We start from the raw sequence: 9,887 nt of genomic DNA, 5'->3' as shown, positions 1-9,887 counted from the left end.
CAAAAACTAGTTTGTTTGTTTTTTTTTAGACAGGATCTCACTCTATTGTCCAGGCTGCAGTGTAGTGGAGTGATCTCGGCTCACTGCAATCTCGACCTCCCGGGCTCAAGTGATTTTCCCACCTCAGCCTCTCGAGTAGCTGGGACCACAGGTGCCTGCCACCATGCTCGGCTAATTTTTGTATTTTTTTGTATAGGCAGGGTTTTGCCATATTGCCCAGGCTGGTCTTGAACTCTTGAGCTCAAGTGATCCACCGACCTCAGCCTCCCAAAGTACTGGGATCACAGGTGTGAGCCACTGTGCCTGGCCCACAAAAACTAGTTATTGATTTAATGATAATGTGTCTGTTGCTCACCCTTCACCTGTAGCAAAATTTCAGAGAAGGGAGCTTAAATAAGGTTATTTAAGGATGGCATGCAAATTTTTGAAGTATTCCATGTTTTTTAGCCAGACTAGATATGTAACATGCTGTAGATAGGTTCTATACCCTCCTCCCACCATGCCCGTTAGAAAAAACGTTTCAGCCTACCAGACTGCTCTCCCTGCTCTGCCTGCCGAAACCCTAAGATGCATCTCACCTGCCTGTGCTCTGATTCAGGCTTCTGTGATCACCTCACCCACGGAGTGACCTCTTCTCTGAAACTTTGTTGCATTTTAATGATAGTTTTGTGGCATTTCATTTAGCATGTCCTCTTCTGTACTATTGCTATTTGTGTTTGTGTTCTAACAGATTATATCTGAAGAGGGTCAGCATATGCCACACCGAAATATGCCTTTTTCATTTTTCTTTTAATACGGAATCTCATCCTGTTGCCCAAGGTGGAGTGCAGTGGCGTGATGTTGGCTCACTGCAACCTCTGCCTCCAGGGTTCAAGCAATTCTCCTGCCTCAGCCTCCTGAGTAGCTGGGATTATAGGCATCTACCACCACGCCCAGTTAATTTTTGTATTTTTAGGACAGATGGGTTTTTACCAGGCTAGTCTCGAACTCCTGACTTCAAGTGATCTGCCCACCTTGGACCCCCCAAAGTGCTGGGATTATAGGCGTGAGCCACTGTGCCTGGCCCAAATATGCCATTTTGGCACAAAAGTTATTTTGAGCTGAAGGCATTTGAATTCCTGAAATCCTTTATTTGCCTAAAATCAGAGCCTCCCCAAAGGACCCAACTGTCATAAATCCCCTCCCCAGGAAGAACACCGATTTTTTCTTCTCAGGGAAGACAGAAGTCAGCATCACACCCCAATAGACATCCTCACAAGGCTATCATATCTCCTATCTATCCCCCTATGAATCTATCAATCTTTCAAAAGAAGGCCTTTGTGTTCCTCTAAGTGCTTTTTCTCCCAATCTTCTAAGAAGTAAGTTGTTCTCCCAGAAGTGCCTCACTGCTCCCCCACATTCCCCATTCAGATGGCATATAAGCCCCCAATTCTGCTTCCTTCAGTCACATTTTTCTGTGAACTCCCAGGTATGTATGTATGTCAATAAAAATCTGTCTTTTCTCTTGTTGATCTGTCTTTTTTCAGCTTAATTTGCAGGACCCTAGGTACTGAACCTAAGAGAGTGGAGAAAAAATGTTTTCTCCTTGACATAACTTTCTTGTTGGAGAAAGAGGAGGTAGTATATCTAGTATGTATATTTGGACAGACAGACAGACCTGAGTGTTTTAAAATTCTTGCATTATCTGTCTCTACCAAAAAAAAAAGAAAAAGAAAAAAAATAGCCAGGCATGGTGGCACACACCTGCAGTCCTAGCTACTTGGGAGGCTGAGGCAAAAGGATCCCTCAAGCCCAGGAATATGATGCTGTGTGAAACATATTGTGCGACTGCACTCCAGCCTGGGTGACAGAGCAAGACCCTGTCTTTAAAAAAACAAAAATATAAATAAATAAATAAATAAAAAATACATTCTTGCATTGCCAATTTTCTTGGACAAATTACTCAGCCTGTCTGAATCTCCTTCATTTCCTCTATAAAATGGGGATAGTAACTTTACTTCTCAGGGTTGCTGTGGGAGTTAAATCAGATAGTGTATATAGGCTGAGCGCGTGGCTCACACCTGTAATCCCAGAACTTTGGGAGGCTGAGGCGAGTGGATCACTTGAAGTCAGGAGTTCGAGACCAGCATGGCCAACATGGTGAAACCCCATCTCTACTAAAAATACAAAAATTAGCTGGGTACGGTGACAGGCATCTGTAATCCCAGCTACTCGGGAGGCTGAGGTGGGAGAATTGCTTGAACCTGGGAGGCGGAGGTTGCAGTGAGCCGAGATCGCACCACTGCACTCCAGCTTGGGCAACAGAGTGAGACTCTGTCTCAAAAAAAAAAAAAGTTTTTGTTTTATCTCCTCTACTAGATCCCAAGTTTCACGAATTTAGGGACTTGTCTATATGTGTGTATTTCCTATAGGGTATAAAGTAACTGATGAATAAATATTTGCTCAGTGAATGAACGATTCTTTTGCTATATTTTGCCCTGTATGTACTAAACTCATTAGCTAATTTGTTTTGTGTTGGAGAAACCTGGCTTAGTTTTTATTTTTATTTTGAGACACGGTCTCACTTTGTCACCCAGGCTGGAGTGCAGTGGCGCTATCATGACTCACTGCAGCCTCGACCTTCCCAGGCTCAGGTGATCCTCCCATTACAGCCTCCTGAGTAGCTGGGACTACAGGCACCCGCCACTGTTCCTGGCTAATTTTTGTATTTTTAGTAGAGACGGTGTTTCACCATGTTGCCCAGGCTGGTCTCGAACTCCTGGGCTCAAGCGATCTACCCACCTGGGCCTCCCAAAGTGCTGGGATTACAGGCGTGAGCCACTGTGCCCGGCCCTGGCTTAGTTGCTTAATAACTGCCCCTGACAGCAAGGGAGGCATAGCTACCTTTACTGAGGTAAAAATCTGCCCTTAACAGGAAATCATTAGTAGAGACAGCAATGGAATTCGGGAGAACAGGCCAACAGTTATACACATTTAATCTCACTTTTTATGAATGTGAATTGCTGAGGGCATTGGATAGGATGGCGGAAAAAGCTCAAACTGCAGACCATTTCAGGCAGCGGCATTAGTGGGGACATGTTGGGCTCAGATCAGGAATTAGTGACAGAAAAGATACAAAAGGTTATCTAGCCTCTCCCCCTTTGGGGGCAACCACGGGGTTTCTGGGGGTTTCGTGCTTTTTATGTTTCAAAATAGGAATGGCATGAGAAAGAAGAGGACTTATAGGGTGAATTTGCATGAGAATAGGGAACTGGAGAGAAGAGTAATGTCAGAGAAATTTGTATGTCCTCTAAAGGCCACTGGGGTGTGTGAGAAGTATTATGCAGAAGCAGAGAGAAGAACAAAGGGACGACCAAAATAATTGTCCATGTACTACATCCTTTTTTTTTCTGATCTAGAAAAATGACAGATTCCTCCTTAACAGTTGGCTGCCCGGAAAAACCTTTGATTTAATCCATCTCCTTTTTCTTCTGGAGTACTCGATGAAAAGTATTTCTAAGTAATTGTAACACGCAACACACTCGTGTCGCTTATTAACGGAGCACGCTATAGGGCAGGGGATATTCCTTACCTGGTCCATCCCCTCGGGGCACCAGAATCTGGACTCTCATTGTCAGTTAAGGTTTTCCTCTGACTATGGCTGTAACAATACCTGGAGGGGTTCATTAGCTTGCAACTTTACAGAGATAATAAAGGCATTAATTAAGAATGCCAAAACTCATACGTGCAAGGAGACCTAGATCCAATTTACTGTGCACTGAATGTAAGCACCATTTTCTATATAACAGCTACAAATACCTTCCGGGGTGGTTCTGCTATTAATTTATAATCCTTCTCTGCTGGGGACTTGGCGAAACCTTTAGCCGTGTGTGCCTGAGGGAAGGGTATTCGCTGTGTGTGTATTCTCCTCTTTTGTTAGTCAGGGCCTGTGTTTTGTCCACTGACCTTTTCAGAATGTCCCAAGCTGCTCTTACCCTGCACCAGTTCGTACTGGAATGGTGGCTTCATCCTATCAGGACCCTTTCTTTTTCTACTACAAATTGAACATCTCATACTGCAGGCGTTGTTAGTCTGGGGAAATACCCGAGGTTTGTCGTCTTGCGCTAAGGAAATTAAAGATGCAGACACACACAAGGAGTGGGTTTAAGAGCAGAAGTGTAATAGGTGAAGGAAAGAAGAGAGAGCTTCCTCGTGCAGAGGAAGGGGGCCCGAGAGGGTTTCTGGGTTTGGGGTGAGATGGCGGGTGATTTTACAGAAGGGCTTGAGGAGGCGGTGTCCGATTTAGGTAGAACGCAGTGGATTGGCTGGGCCAGGTGTTTGATTTACATAGGCGCGAGGTGGCTGGCCATCCCACCGTAATTTTATACTATGCAGATTGGGTCTTTACCTGGCTAGTGCGCCATGACACCTGCACACGTGGCAAAAAAAGGAAAGGGAAGAGGAAACCTCCATGTTGAGTATACCTGACTTTCAGGCATCCCTTTTCTATGGGCACAGCTGCCGGCATTTACCTATGCAAGCTTCCAGCTTGCTTATTTATGTTGCAGCTTGAGTTTTTAGGCTGCTTTTTGTTAGAAAAGAAATAATTTGGGGGCTGCTTTTTTTTCTGAGATGGAGTCTCGCCCTGTCACCCCGGGCTGGAGTGCAGTGGCACGATCTCAGCTTACTGCAACCTCCGCCTCCCTGGTTCAAGCGATTGTCCTGCCTTAGTCTCCCAAATAGTTGGGACTACAGGTGTGCACCACCACGCCTGGCTAATTTTTGTATTTTCGGTAGAGACGGGGTTTCGCCATGTTGGCCAGGCTGGTCTCAAACTTCTGACCTCAGGTGATCTGTCTGCCTCAGCCTCCCAAGGTGCTGGGATTACAGGCGTGAGCCACTGTTTCTGGCCTGTAAATATTTCTTATTAGACTTAAAGAGTTTGTTCTGTCAGTCTTAGGGTCTGTGTTGATGTTAATGCTAGTCAGCTGGGCCTGAATTTCAAAAGGAAGGAGGGTATGATGAGGCTTGTTGGACTCCCCCTTCCCATCATGGCCTGAACTAGTTTTTCAGGTTAATTTTGGAATGCTCTTGGCCAAGAGAATGGTTCCATTCAGATAGTTGGAGGAGGTTTAGAATTTTATTTTTGGTTTACGGGGGAACCCAGCAAGGCCTGTGTGTTCAGATTCTTCTTGGCCTCTCTGTAGCATTCCTTCCTCCTGGGTACAGGGCAGGACCCCTCTGGAATGTGGGTCTTATGACCCACAATCATACAAGGTAGGTCAAAAAATTTCTTTATGTTCAGCTCCTACATGAAAAGCGGGATAGAGTTAGAGTAATATTTCTAGGTTTTATGTCTCACTTTGGAGAAAACGAGATCTAGTTTCTATGACTTGCCTTGGGGAAGAAGAATTCTAGTTTCTATGATTTGCTTTGAAGGAGAAAGAAGGGTGGGAGATAGGAAGATGGCAGAAGGTCAGAAAGACCTTGAAACCATCCCAACAGGGTTGATAAGGATTGCATGCTGGATTATGGACAGAAACACAGTCATAATTAAGCATCCACCAGGCTGTGCTCTGTTTCTTTTCCTTGTTGCTAAAAATCACGTGGCACTAGTTACTGACTGTTTGCATCCCTGTTGTCCCTTATAGACGGGATCTCTGACATTAGGGTCATAAGACTAAGCATTGATTTGTATCTTCGTTGTTTCTAGTTCCTATAGACCGGATCTCTGACATTAGAATCATAAGCCTTTTGTTTTAGGATCACTTAAGAAGTTTTTAGACCCCGAATTCCAGCAACCAGTTTGGAGACCCCCACAGGGGAATGAGATGAGTGTGACGATACAACTTCTTCATTTCCCTGTCCTGCGACTTCACCCTGCACTCTTCCACCAGTCAATGATCTCTATGCTTCAGCCCACTCCAAAACCCTTGAAAACTCTACCTCCAAACTCCTCAAGAGGACAGATTTGAGGTTTCCTCCTGTCTCCTAGTTCTATGACCCTACTATTCAATCTCTTTCTCTGCTGCAATCTGGTGTCTTGGTGTATTGATTTGCTTTGTGTATTGGGCAACAAACCTATAATGGTTACAGCCTTGGTTCTGAGGCTGCTTCTGAGGATTTCCAAACTTTTAGTTCAAAGTACTCAGCGTGCCAGAACACTATACTTTGTGGATATCCTTTTCTGAGCCCCAAAAAGAGCTTTTGATCAGTGGTTGTTGAGAGAGTGTCTCTTTCACAGTGGGGCACAGAGGAGAAAGCTATCTACTTGCTTATTTTGGCAGAAAGAGAAACTTCCAGTGTGAGTTGGACTTGAAGAAGTTTTCCATTAGGCAAATTCCTGGATACTGTTATAAATTGATTTAACTTTAACTGCAGTCACTTAAGAATTCTTCTGCTTCATCATTTTATGCTCATAATTTTTATAACCTTATTATAGTTTTTGAAGAAGGGGCATTTAAAAAGACCACGTGAAATAAAAAATTGTGGGGAATTATCCAGCTAATTCAGGACAAAAATCATATGCATTGCAATATAAGGCAACATTGAATATAATGTTACTTATATTTCCCTCATGAGACCATTTGTTTTTGCCAACTTGAATACACAGTTTTAGAGATACAGAGGAAAACAGTGTAAGATCTACTCTTAATATTTAATTTGTTTTTTTTTTTTTGGATGAAGTCTCACTCTGTTGCCCAGGCTGGAGTGCTATGGTGTAATCTCGGCTCACTGCAACCTCCGCCTCTTGGGTTCAAGCGATTCTCCTGCCTCAGCCTCCTGAGTAGCTGGGATTACAGGCGCATGCCACCATGGCCATCTAAGTTTTATATTTTTAGTAGAGACAGGGTTTCATATTGGCCAGGCTGGTCTCGAACTCCTGACCTCAGGCGATCCACCCGTCTTGGCCTCCCAAAGTGCTGGGATTACAGGTGTGAGCCATCATTCCTGGCCAATATTTAATTATCAATTTAATTACATATGTACATTGTAATTAAGAAAATGTTTTTCTTTTCTTTTTAGAGAAGAGGTCTTGCTATGTTGCTCAGGCTGGTCTTGAACTCCTGGGCTTAAGCAATCTGCCTGCCTCAGCCATCCAAAATGCTGGGATTACAGGTGTGAGCCTGCACCTGGCCTAAATTGTAATTTTTGATGTCAAATGTAAAACGCATTACTTTAAAAATATGGGATGACAGCACTTTGGTAGGCTGAGGGAGGCAGATCACCTAAGGTCAGAAGTTTGAGACCAGCCTGGCCAACATGGTAAAGCCCTGTGTCTACTAAAAATCAAAGAAATTTAGCCAGGTATGGTGGTGCTAGTCCCAGGTACCTGGAAGGCTGAGGCAGGAGAATCGCTTGAACCCGGGGGGTAGAGGTTGCAGTGAGTGGAGATCATGCCAGTGCATTCCAGCCTAGGTGACAGAGTGAGACTTCATCTCAAAAAGAAAAAAATATGGGATAGAAAAATTTTAATTAATAGTCATACATACATCTTTGGCATCTGCTTCTTTCATCATTACCATGGTAGGGGAGAAAAAACAGTATCTTTTCTTCTTGCATTATAAGGTTCATTGCTGAAATCCCTATAACAAAAGACAGATTAACAAGAGAAAATCATACAAATTTACTAATAGAAGTTTTATGTGACACAGGATTCTTCACAAATGAAGAGCCAAAGAAACAGAGGAAACTTTTTTTTTTTTTTTTAAGACAGAGTCTCGCTCTGTTGCCCAGGCTGGAGTGCAGTGGCTCAATCTCGGCTCACTGCAAGCTCTGCCTCCTGGGTTCATGCCATTCTCCTGCCTCAGCCTTCCGAGTAGCTGGGACTACAGGCGCCCGCCTCCGTGCCCGGCTAATTTCTTTTTGTATTTTTAGTAGAAACGGGGTTTCACCATGTTAGCCAAGATGGTCTCGATCTCCTGACCTTGTGATCCACCCGCCTCAGCCTCCCAAAGTGCTGGGATTACAGGCGTGAGCCACCGCACCTGGCCTTTTTTTTTTTTTTTTGAGATGGAGTCTCGCTCTGTCACCCAGGCTGGAGTGCAGTGGTGTGATCTCAGCCCACCACAACCTCTGCCTCCCGGGTTCAAGCAATTGTCTTGCCTCAGCCTCCCGAGTAGCTGCGATTACAGGCGTGCGCCACCACGCCCGGCTAATTTTTGTATTTTTAGTAGAGACAGGGTTTCACTATGTTGGCCAGGCTGGTCTCAAATTCCTGACCTCATGATCCGCCCACCTCAGCCTCCCGAAGTGCTGGGATTACAGGTGTGAGCCACCGTGCCTGACCCAGAGGAAACTATTTTTATGTCTAGGTTCAATGAAGAGTGGACAGTCATAGGGAAGTATGGTTGGACAAAGGAGCTGTGATCTAATGATAGTAAATTGGCAGGAACTTAGCAAGCGTGTTCAGATTCTTCTTGGCCCTCCCTTGTCTCCCAGGATAAGGATATTCCTTTCCTGCAGCAATAGGAAGGATTCCTCTGAAATAACGTTTTTATGACGTGTTCTAGGGGAGAAGGGCAAGAGGAAGGTGAGAGGAGCCTTCTTGCTTCTGCTGTTTTCTCCAATGCCAACGTGTCGTATTTTGGGGCAGCATGTCCTGAACTCCATCACCAGACTCACAGTTTTTCTGAATGCTTTGTATTTGTGTTTAAATTATTTGAGATACAGCACTTTTTGAATCTATGAATGATGTGGTCACTGAAATTCTACCCCAAGTCACAAGTAGCCATTCATATAATGTTAAGGGCAGTGGGTTTTTTATTTCTCCTTATTGGCTTCCTGACTCATCTGTGCTCTTCACAGCCTAATTACATTTGGTGATTTTGGAAAGGCTTGATTAAAATGACATCCTGCACTTACAAATTTTCATACCTCTAGACACGGTTAATGAATAACAATATGCCCTTTAAATAGTCAATTTCATTAGATTATAAGCATCCAAGCTAGTATTAAGTTAGGCTAATATGTCTTACTCAAACAATATTTTGTAGTTCAAAATAAAATAATGGAGAGAGTACTTTACAATATGAAAGACTTTGTGAGGACTAAAATATAAGATTTTCCCTCTTTTGGCCGGGCGCGGTGGCTCACGCCTGTAATCCCAGCACTTTGGGAGGCCGAGGTGGGTGGATCACCTGAGGTCAGGAGTTCGAGACCAGCCTGACCAACATGGAGAAACCCCGTCTCTACTAAAAATCCAAAAAATAATTAACCAGGCTGTGGTGGTGCATGCCTGTAATCCCAGCTACTCGGGAGGCTGAAGCAGGAGAATTGCTTGAACCTGGGAGGCAGAGGTTGCGGTGAGCCGAGATTGTGCCATTGCACTCCAGCCTGGGCAACAAGAGCAAAACTCTGTCTCAAAAAAAAAAAAAAAAAGATTTTCTGGGGGTTGATTTTGGAAACACCCAGCACTGAATTTGAGCATAACAAGCATTTCCTGCTGGGTAATTTGGGGAATTCCCTGTAATCTAGATTATTGTCTTCAATAATCAAGTGGTTGGATTGTTCTTTAGCTCTCAGCTTTACCTTAAGCAACCATTAACCAGCAAATATTTAATGTGCCACCTGTAATCCCAGTACTTTGGGAGGCCAAGGTGGGTGGATCACTTGAGATCAGGAGTTCGAGATCAGCCTGGCCAATGTGGTGAAACCTCATCTGTACTAAAAATACAAAAAAAAACTGGGCATGGTGGTGGGAGCCTGTAATCCCAGCTACTTAGGAGGCTGAGGCAGGATAATTGCTTGAGCTAGGGAGATGGAGGTTGCAGTGAGCCCAGATCATGTCACCGCACTCCAGCCTGGGTGACAAAAAAAAAAAAAAAAAAGTAAACTATTTAGTGAGTGATTTTTCAAAAAAGTATTTGTAACTTGATAAACATTGATAAACATTTGTAACCCGCAAA

Source organism: Symphalangus syndactylus, chromosome 10 (genome assembly GCF_028878055.3).
Source record: "Symphalangus syndactylus isolate Jambi chromosome 10, NHGRI_mSymSyn1-v2.1_pri, whole genome shotgun sequence".
Taxonomy (NCBI): Eukaryota; Metazoa; Chordata; class Mammalia; order Primates; family Hylobatidae; genus Symphalangus; species Symphalangus syndactylus.
Note: the sequence above shows the minus strand (reverse complement) of the source record.